The sequence below is a fragment of the Nicotiana tomentosiformis genome, chromosome 3 (genome assembly GCF_000390325.3).
Source record: "Nicotiana tomentosiformis chromosome 3, ASM39032v3, whole genome shotgun sequence".
NCBI lineage: Eukaryota > Viridiplantae > Streptophyta > Magnoliopsida > Solanales > Solanaceae > Nicotiana > Nicotiana tomentosiformis.
Genome location: NC_090814.1, coordinates 126,615,991 through 126,627,521, shown reverse-complemented (window position 1 = coordinate 126,627,521; position 11,531 = coordinate 126,615,991). Strand labels below are relative to the sequence as shown.

The window sequence follows — 11,531 nt, the reverse complement described above, 5'->3', positions numbered from 1 at the left end:
CAAAAAAAAAATAAATATAGGGTGTAATATTATTCCCCCTTGGGAACATTCGTCCTCGAATGTTTACTTTTAGAGACTTTGAAAAAAATTTGCCAGAGTTTCCTCCGTACACTAGACTATAACAAACAACGGCGATGACCAAACATAAAAAACTTTGACGTTTTGCCATTTTAGGCTTAACAATATTTCTCTAAATTAGTTTCAACTCTGTGGTTGATTTGCCTGGATAATGGAGTGCTTTGGCGTGAAATTTATAGCCAAAATCTTAAGAGCGTAACAACATTAAGGCCATGAAAAAAGGATAATCCCAATAGAGATTACAATTGTTGTTGTAAATTTGGAGATAAGGGAATGATTAACTTCGCAAACTAATGCAATAATTTAGTCATTTGCTATTATAGTAAGATTGCTGCAATTTAGCTGATCTTCCCAATTAGTCATGATTTGCTTTTACGTGCATATAAATAGGCAATCTGCATCAGTTTTGCTAAAAATAAATAAGGGATTAAGTTACTTCATTTGTCTTATATTTTAATGAGAAAAGTAAGATAATAGAAAATTAGAAATCGGTTAGCACTAAAATGTAAGGAAGAGCTTTTTCTTTCTTTTCTAATATTGGGTCTTTAATGTAATTTATTATACATTACAATAGTCAGATTACTTATAGTAATGTGGTTACTACTAATTACTCCATCCGTTTGGCTTTACTCGTCCACTATATTAAAAATTTATTTTCACTTTTACTTGTCGGTTTTCTCAAATTAACAGAAAGAAGATTTTTTCGTATTTACCCTTATCATTAATTACTTATTCCCAAATTATTTCCCAAAATTTTTTGAAGTGCTATTACTATTATGAGTAAAATTATAAAATATATATTTAAATTTTTTTTTTTGGAGTGCAAGGCCAAAAGCAGACACTAAAATGAACTGAAGAGTAAATAAGACAAAAAAGAAAGAGGAAGTCAACTATAAGAAGGTATAATTGCATAAGATTGTGAATATCAGTGAGAAAAGATATTACTTTTTTAGATTACTTAATGATCATTTCACTTTGATAATTAAGATAAAAAGAACTTGTCTTGTCTTGTAAATTCAATTTTGTTTAAAGCGAGTCATTGAACGAAAAAAAGAGAGGATAGATTTACATTGTGGTTATTGATAAAATTTTGAGCCATGTAATCAACCATTAATACTTATATCATGGTAATTAAGTTGTCTACATCACATCACTTGAGGTACAATTATTCCTCGTATTCTGTATGAATACGGAATATCTCGTGCACCAGGCTGCTTTTTTGATGTAGTTATTGATAAAATTTCAAAGAGTTTACATTTACAATCATTATTTCAATGGATAAAATGTCTCAAACGTTCTTTAATTCAACTAAGAGAGAAAAACGATGTCAATTTCTTTGTAGATGTTAACTGCTTTCAATTTTGCAATACGTTCGGATAAATTATAAACACTAAAAAGTCAGAAATGTTTTCAAGATATTCAAAAATCTTCGTCAGTATTGATTTAATAAAATTAAATGAGTAAAAAAAGTAAAAGAAATGAGAAGACCAAAAACAAAACAAATAGAGGTGACGGATTCGCATTCTCGATCTTTTAGTTATTGATAAATTCTTATTTTGATTCTCGTAAAATTAGGCAAAACACATATAACCTTAAGTTAATTAAAATGTATATTCTTGGTCTCTTTATAATATTTAGATAACTTCTCGAATTATATTATCTTCAAATATGGAGTAACAATATAGATTCACACATTTTCGATTAAACAGTTTAACACTTAATAATTTCTTATATTTGTGAAGATTTACAATCAGAGGGATCAAAAGTACATATATCAATTAATTGAAGGTTGAATGTGCTTACTCAAAAATCACAAGGACCAAAAACTCGAATTGGTTGATATTTGAGGGGCAAAATAAAATATCTTCGGGCTGAGGCGCGGATATCTCGCCCTCTTTAAGGAGATTCCAGCCCACTGCAGCAAAGTCTTCACTAGTCCAGCAGTAATCTTCTTGACTTGTCTCCCCCAGGATACAACAGCCCGATCATGTCGTATGGCTCGAACAAACTCTAGACAAGTTTTTGAGTCCAAAGCTCCACCAAGATGAACACCTTCCTTCAACAAAAGTAAAAAACTCTCTTCTTCTTCTTTCATAACTTTAACCTCACTTTATTGAAACACTCTAAATGTCACGACCCGAAATCCCCTCTGTAGGATGTCGTAATGGCACCTAGTTTCTAACACTAGGTAAGCCTAACAATATGCGGAAACATCAAATAAAAACTTAAAATTTCAAAACTTCAACAATTTCATCAATAGACTATAAGCTCAATACGTACAATTTTCCAAAACCCGGTGAGATATAAGTCACAAGCTCTAGATACAATGCTGAACAATCATATACTTTACTGTCTATAAAAAACATAAAGAAATAAGAAAACAGGGTAGAAGGGGACTCCGAGGCCTGCGGACGCGGGTAGGTGTACCTTAAAGTCTCCAAAGCAGCAACACAGCGCACTACTACCGATGCTGATAGGAAGTACCTATATCTGCACAAAACATGTGCAGAAGTGTAGTATGAGTACACCACAACAGTACCCAGTAAGTGCCAAGCCTAACCTCGGTAGAGTAGTGACGAGGTCAGGTCAAGGCCCTACTAGAGTTAACAAGAAACAAGATAAATAATATAATGATCTGCACAAAACATGTGCAAAAGTGTAGTATGAGTACACCATAACAGTACCCAGTAAGTGTCAAACCTAACCTCGGTAGAGTAGTGACGAGGTCAGGTCAAGGCCCTGCTAGAGATAACAAGAAACAAGATAAATAATATAATGACATAATAAAATAACATGGAAGTGGAACAGTAAAGAATTTACGGAAAGTAACAACATGGAATCAAGGAAAACTAATTCGACACGAAAGGAAAATAAGAATTTTACATGTTAAGGAAACAACAACCAACAATACAACAAATAAGTAAGATCAACAGGGGCACTCCCGAGGTACCGCCTCGTAGTCCCAAATCATAAAATAACTCACTTTCCTTATATCACCGGGGGACCTTTACATTTAGTTTTGAAAATTATTTTTCCGAAATAGCACCCCGTATTTTAGCCCACCTTATCACACCGCATGACTTCTAGTAGTTCTCCTACTAGCCATGCGTATCAAGCCCACCTTATTTCACCGCATGCATTTCAACACCCAAACCTTATACCACCGCATGCATATCAATAATCACAACGGTACGACAGAAAACTCATGCAACAATAACAAACGCACGGCATAAACCTCGTGCAACAATAACAACAGCTCGGCAGAAACCTCGTGCAAACAACCAAACAATCACCTCAATAATAACACGAAAGCCAAGACACAACAACTAAGTAAATGATATTTCACAACTTACATCTTGCCTCAAAAGAACCACGACCTTGCAATTCAACACCAAAACTCAACAACAAAATATTTCAAGGACAACAATTTCAAATAAGGAGTTTCACAGTTAAGTAATGAATACGGAAATCAAGAAAAGCAAGTAATTCAACTAAGCATGTGATACAAGTTGTAATTAATAGTTAAGACAAATAGACATGTGAAATTAGGCTAAACATGATGACTATAACGTGCTAAAGTAACTTAATTAAGGCATGAAAAGGAAATCACGTAGAAAAACCCAGAATTTCAACATTTAGCTTGTGTACGCACTCGTCACCTCGCGTATACGGCCTTCACATATAACAAATTATCACCAAAATACCAAATCATAAGGGGGATTTATCCCCGCACAAGGTTAGACAAGTCACTTACCTCAAATCACGCTCAATCAATCAATTAGAAGGCCTTTTCCTCGATTTTCCAACTCCGAACGGCTCGAATCTAGCCAAAACAATTTCATACTATAAATATAACTACAGGAAACTAGTTTAAATAATGAAATAATAATTTACACCTTGCCTCAAAAGAATCACGACCTTGCAATTCAACACCAAACTCAAGGACAACAATTTCAAGTAAGGAGTTTCACAATTAAGTAATGAATACGAAAATCAAGAAAAGCAAGTAATTCAACTAAACATGTGATACAAGTTGCAATTAATAGTTAAGACAAGTAGACATGTGAAATTAGGCTAAACATGATGACTATAACGTGCTAAAGTAACTCAATTAAGGCATGAAAAGGAAATCACGTAGAAAAACCCATAATTTTAACATTTAGCTCGTGTACGCACTCGTCACCTCGCATACACGGCCTTCACATATGACAAATTATCACCAAAATACCAAATCCTAAGAAAAATTTCCCCCACACAAGGTTAGACAAGTCATTTACCTCAAACCACGCTCAATCAATCAATTAGAAGGCCTTTCCCTTGATTTTCCAACTCCGAACGGCTCGAATCTAGCCAAAATAATTTCATACTATAAATATAACTATAGGAAACTAGTTTAAATAATGAAATAATAATTTTTGCAAGAATTGGAAAAATCGCTCCAAAAAGTCGACCCGAGCCCACGTCTCGGAACCCGACCAAAATTATAAAATCCGAACGTCCATTCGATATCGAATCCAACCATACAAGAATTATCCAAATCCGACCTCATTTAGCATTTCAAAACCCAAAAACCTGGTCTAAGAACTTCTACACGTTCCCCCCAAATTTTAAACTCCAAAACCATAATTAAAAGATGTAATTAACAGTAGATACATGGGAAGTTATCAAAAACGAGTCAAGAATCCTTACCCAAATGCTTCCTCTGAAAATCCCTCAAAATCTCGCCTCAATCCGAGCTGTTAAAGTCCCAAAGTGAAAATGAAATCAAACCCTCGATTTTTTCCTTTTCTGCCCAGCGACTTCCGCATCTGCGACATTTTGGGTCACTTCTACGGTGCTGCACCTGCGAAAAACCATCACAGGTGCGGTCCCAACTTAAATCCAGGGCTTCCGCTTCTGCGAATGAGGGCTCTTTTCTGCGAGACCGCTTCTGCGGGAAAAGGATCGCACCTGCGATCAAGCCCCAAGGCCGTTTCCCCAGTTCCGCTTCTGCGAGGGGACTTTCACATCCGCGAGTCCGCTCCTGCGGACACATGATCGCAGCTGCAATCCCAACTAGGCTAGACCAAATCCGCTCATGCGACCAATGGCTCGCATTTGCGAGCCCGCACCTGCAGCCAATCCCTCTGCAGGTGCGAAGACACCAGAACCAGCCCAGCATAAGCAAATTTCCTCAGTCCAAAAATGATCTGATTTCCATCTGATTCACATCCGGGGGCCCCGGGACCCCGTTCGAATATACAAAAAGTTCCAAAATACATAACGGACCGATTTGAGGCCACAAATCACATTAAACAACATCAAAAATACGAATCGCATCAAATTCAAGTCTAATGAACTTATAAACTTTCAAATTCTGAAACTGACGCCGATTCATACCAAAATAACTCCGATTGACACCAAATTTTGCACACAAGTCATAATTGACATTCGATGATAATTCAATATTATGGAGTAGAAATAATCACAAGTGACTTACCTCAAGTTTTCCTTGAATTCTCTCTAAAAATAGCCCCAAAAACCGTATTTGAAGGTCCAAAAATGGCAAAACTCGAAACCCCTTCGAAATGTATACTGTCCAGGGGTTCCGCACCTGCGACTCACTTAGCTGCTTCTGCGGTCTCGCAGGTGCGAGAATTCAACCGCTTCTGCGGTTTCGCCAAGCCTCCACTGGAACCGCTTCTGGGAGCTAGGAGCCGCTTCTGCGGGCTCGCATTTGCGAGGCTCGCTCCGCTTCTGCGGAAAGCTCGCTTCTGCGATGGCTGGTGCGCACATGCGGCTTCGCACCTGCGATTAAACCTCCGCAGGTGCGAAAATACCAGAAGCAAAAATTCCAGCATTGGTTTTAAGTTCGAATTTGATCCGTTAACCATCCGAAACTCACCTGAGGCCCCCGGGACCTCAACCAAACATACCAACAAGTCCTAAAATATCATACAAACTTAGTTGAACCCTCAAATCACCTCAAACAACGCTAAAACCATGAATCATACCTCAATTCAAGCCTAATAAACTTTAAAATTTTAAGTTTTCACAAATGACAATGGAACCTATCAAATCAAGTCCGATTAACCTCAAATTTTACACACAAGTCATAAATAACATAACGGGCCTATTACAGTTTTCAGAACTGGATTCCGACCCCGATATCAAAAAGTCAACCCCCCGTTCAAACTTCCTAAAAATTCAACTTTCGCCATTTCAAGCCTAATTCCACTACGGACTTCCAAATAATTTTTCGGACACGCTCCTAAGTCCAAAATCACCATACGGAACTATTGGAATCATCAAAACTCTATTCCGGGATCGTTTACGCATAAGTCGATATCTGGTTACTATTTTAACTTAAGCTTTAAACCTTGGAACTAAGTATTCCAATTCATTCTAAAACCTCACCGGTCCCTAATCAATTAACCTGATAAGTCATAAAATAACTGTAAAGCATAAATTGAGCAGTAAATGGGTAAACGGGATTATAATACTCAAAACGATCGACCAGATCGTTACACCAACTCAATTAAAGTGCAATAAATTAGAGTGCAACAAGCAACTAAAATACAAGATTATAGCCTACCATAAATGATGCAAGTGATATAGCAGTAGGAGCAATATTGGGATAAAAGAAAAATAAGATCTTTAGACCCATATTTTATGCTAGCAGAACCATCAATGAATCTTAAATGAATTATGCAACAACCGAGAAGGAGTTATTGGCAGTAGTATTTGCGTTTGACAAATTTTATTCTTATTTTATAGGAAAGAAGGTTACAGTGTTCACTGATCATGTAACCTTAAAGTATCTATTAGCAAAGAAAGACGCTAGACCTAGATTGCTAAGATGGATACTCCTTATGCAAGAATTTGATTTTGAAATAAAATATAGAAAAGGTTCAAAAAAATCATGTAGTTGATCATTTATCACGTTTAGAGAATCCTCCTACTGAAATACTAGATATCCAAGAGGAATTTGCTGATGAGCATATATTTTCAGTCGCAAAGGTTGTCAATAGACCTCCTTGGTTTGTTGATATTGCCAATTATTTAGCGGGAGGGTGGATTCCAAAAGATTTTTTTTATGATCAAAGAAAAAAGCTTTAAAAAGAGGCAAGACATTATTACTGGGAAGATCCTTATTTGTTTAAATTTTGTGCAGATGACATAATCAGGAGATGTACCTGAGACATAAATGAATAATATTTTAAGTTATTGCCATGATGGAGCTGTAGGAGGACACTACGGAGGAAGAAGGACGTCAGCTAAAGTACTTGAAGTTGGTTTTCTCTGGCATACTTTGTTCAAAGATGCAAGAAATTTTGTTGCCGCTTGTGACAAATGTCAAAGAACCGGCAACATTTTAAAAAGGGATGAGATACCTCTTAACTCTATCGTTGTGTGTGAAGTATTTGATGTTTGGTGCATTGACTTCATAAGTCCTTTTCCTCCTTCAAGTGGTTGCGAATATATTTTAGTAGCTATTGATTATGTCTCAAAATGGGTAGAAGCAATTGCTACTAAAAACAATGATGCTCGAGTTGTTTGTTATTTTCTCAAGAAAAATATCTTTTGTAGATTTGAAACTCCGCGAGGTATCATAAGTGATCAAGGAACTCATTTTATAAATAGACAATTTGCTAGTTTGTTGTCAAGGTATGGAGTTACTCATAAAACAGGAACTTCATATCATGCTCAAACAAGCGGACAAGTAGAAGTACTCAACAGAGAATTAAAATTTTTTTTAGAAAAAACAGTTGGCTCTTTCCAAAAAAACTTGTCTCTAAAGTTAGATGACGCTTTGTAGGCTTACAGAACTGCTTTCAAAATTTCAATAGGCACATCTCCTTATAGACTAGTTTTTGAAAAATCTTGTCATTTACGTGTAGAGTTAGAACATAAAGCATATTGGGCTATAAAATTATTAAATTTAAACTTGCCAGATGCAGGAAAAAATCGTCTATTGCAGCTTGATGAGTTGGAAGAGTTTAGACTTACAGCATATGAAAATGCTAAATTGTATAAAGAAAAGACAAAAAAAAAGGCATGACAAGCTCATTCGCCATAAAAACTTTAAAGTTGGAGATAGTTTTATGTTGTTGAGATTATTTCCAGGAAAGTTCAAGTCACGCTGGACAGGACCGTACGTTATAACTGAAGTAACCCATTATGGTGCCATTGAAATACAACACATGAATGGGAAAAATAAATTCAAAGTGAACGGCCATCGTTTGAAGCCTTATGTCACCAGAACATTTGACAAACAGGTTTCAACATATATAATAAGTCGAGTTGACGCCATTAAACTCAGAACTATTCTCTTATTGGTCTTCTTAATTTTTGTAATTTATTAACAATATATATACAAGTACTTTTATATCTAAATAAAAAAATTTAATTAAAAATATAATGTATATATACTGTATACTAATTGTAATGTAAGTATTAGTCACAAAGTAAAGATAAAAAAAAGATTTTCTTCATGTATGTTGGTTATTATTTTAATTTACTAAGTAAATAAAAGAAGTTTCTATTTTTTTATGTTTATGTAACTTTCAGCAAGTTGTTATTACATAGTTTTTAAAAAAAAGTAAAAAAAAAAAGATAAAAATTTGTTCAAAAATCAAGCTTTAATGAAAAAAAGAAGAAAAGTGAAACTTATCAAAACAACAAACTAATCTTGTTACGGTGGATTGGTAAAAAAATCTAAAAAGTAAGAGATTGTAAATAAATAATAGGTGTACAAAATTATTTTCACCTCACATTTATCTCTCTCAAAACCAAACAGCGTTCCCAACAATGAAAAACCCCCTTCGTTTCTCTTGCTTCAGCCCCAACCACCATTGTACAGTATCCACCACCCTTCTCTGTTATTTCTTAGCCATGACTATCACCTAATAAAATAAAATAAAAAATATTTCTTCTCTTTTTCTTATCTTCAACTACTTTCACTATCTTTGGACCCTTTTGTTTCTTCTCTGTTCAATTTTCCAAATACACCCATCTGGTTAGACACTTGATTTTCACTTGAAAAGAATCTTGCACAATTAACTCTTTCAAATAGTTTCAATAACTCTAGAAGGGAAATCCTTGACCCGGCATCATGGAGACTTAGAGCGGCAAATCGAACAGTGGTTGAAGAATATGAGATGATGCTTTTCCCTTCTAATGGTTTAAAGGCACAATAAATCTTACAAATTGTTGCTGCTTTTGGTTGGAGGTCTTTTGTTCAGTGCCCAGGAGATTACAATCGAGACATAGTTCTGGACTTCTACAGCAATCTTAATCCAGTAAGTCGTACTTCAACAGTGAGAGGTAAAATCATTCACTTTGATGCTGAATTTATAAATGATATTTTTAACTTGAGAAACATTGATGATAGTGAAACCAAGAAATTTATGGATGATCGGGATGTAGATTTTGTAAGACATGTGTTGGGCGAGTTGTGTCCTAATGGCTTTAAAGTTTACTCGGGAACTGCTGAACGCCCTTTGAGTATTAATTGTTCATGTATGATTGAATTAGCAAGAGCTTGGGGTAGATTCGTCAGTTCTGGCGTGATCCCATATTTGAATACCTCGAACTACAATATAGAAAGAGTTCTTTTGATACATGCGATTATGCATGAATTGCCTGTGAATGTGGGGAGATTGGTTAGCGATGCTATGGTTAATTGTCGGATCAAGCCGGATTGTGAATGCTTGTATTTTCCTTCAACTATCACTCGTTTGGTTTCTTTGTTGATGTGGATTTGAGTGGTTTACCAAAGACTGAAAATTCATGCTTTATCGGTAACGACCTTCTCCATAGTTTGAGGCCTCCTACTGGTCCAACCCAAATTGAACAGGAACAAAGGCTTGTTGGCAATGGAGACCAAGCAGAGAATGAGCCAGCACAACCTCTTAATTCAGAAGTTGGAACCACCCCAACTATCCCCGTCCCCGATATTCTGGCTAGTATGCAAGAATTGTTAGGAAGGCAGACTGAATTGATGAACAGTTGGGAGATTTTCAGAAGTGAAAAAGCAGTGTGTGAAGCAGTATTGTCAGCACATGTTGAACATATCATGAAAGAATTAACATAAGCTAGAAATACTCAAAATCTCATATGCCAAACTTTGCAAAATCAATTTGCATATACCTCTCCCATAATCTACACAATAGCAACTGTGATGTGCAATATTGCTAACATTATGAAAAGTTCTGATATTCCTAGTTTTTTGCCTCATTTTACAGCTCCAGGTGGTGGTAGCTTTAATGTTGCAGGTGCAAATTTCTATCAGGGACCATCTGTATTTGTACCAACACCACTTCCCACAACAATGATGGATTTAAACAGGGGAAGTTGATCTACACCAGGTCCGGTGGCATTTAGCAGTCAGCCTCTCTGTTTTTTCTAATCTGGAAGCTAACCATGGAGTAGCTACTACTGACGGTTCGTCGGTTCCTATTCAACAAGTAAATGACTTTGATGTCAATACATAACTTGATCTCTTTCAAGGTAATGGTCATGAAAATTAAGAACTAAGCTTTGTTCATTCAGGAGAATGAACAGTTTAGGTGTGGGAGATGGTAATTTTCTAGTGATCTTTTCTCTATAATAATTTTGGGGTTGTTGACTGGTTCCACTTTACTTGTTTGGAGAAATTGGTTGGTGGATGTTTGTGATTTTGTTCACGAGAAGAAGAAAGTTTTTTTCAACATAACTTTAGAAAGAAAAAAAAACTTTCTTTAATGCTTTTTTGTTGGATGATAGAATGGAGTACTTTGACATGCTGATAGGTGAAGTTTTTTTTGTGTGTAAATAGGCCATGAAATGGCAGATCTAAGGTTGATAGTTTGGTGTTATAGCAATAAGTACTAAATTTTTGTTGTACTAGCCATGAGAGGCAGCTAGAAGTTGACCTGTTGGTTTATGTTTTCATGTTAGTATGAAGAAGAAGGTTGCAACAGGTAACATCATTTTGATAGCTATGGAAATAGCTTGTACATAGTCTAACTTGTTGGTTGTAATGAAACCTTGAATGAAATTTTAATGTAAGTTATTTTGGTACTCTGCACATTTACAACAAAAATGGCTTATTTTCTTGTCTTTGCGTTATTTTAGTACTTTGCCTTAAAAAAGAAAATTATTATTATGTTATTTTAGTACACTTTTGTTTAATTTGAAAAAAAAAAGAGTGAAGCGAGAGAATTTTCAGAATAATTTGCACATGAATAACTTTTGCTCATTTCTTGGCAACATATCTTGAATATTTTAGGTTCATAGAACAATGAAGACTTCTAACTTTATGCCTCCATTTTTGCTAATGTAAGTTTTCTGCTGTGACGCAGCTTTGATTGTTTAAAGAAAATCAAGGCATCTACTTTGACTGTAAGTCTTGAACAAAGTCATCTATGTATGAAAATCAAGCCACCAAAAAGAAAAGAAAAAGAAAAAGTCACTTTAAAAAAATTTCTTGT

At 35.4% G+C, this 11,531-nt stretch overlaps 1 long non-coding RNA gene across 1 annotated transcript; it reads left to right on the top strand.

Annotated features, from left to right (window-relative positions):
* Window positions 1-8,782: 8,782 nt before the first annotated feature.
* LOC138907199 (uncharacterized) lies at window positions 8,783-11,121 on the top strand. The gene is made up of 2 exons (XR_011414976.1): window positions 8,783-9,384; window positions 10,305-11,121. It is a non-coding gene; the product is annotated as an uncharacterized lncRNA (long non-coding RNA).
* Window positions 11,122-11,531: the final 410 nt, after the last annotated feature.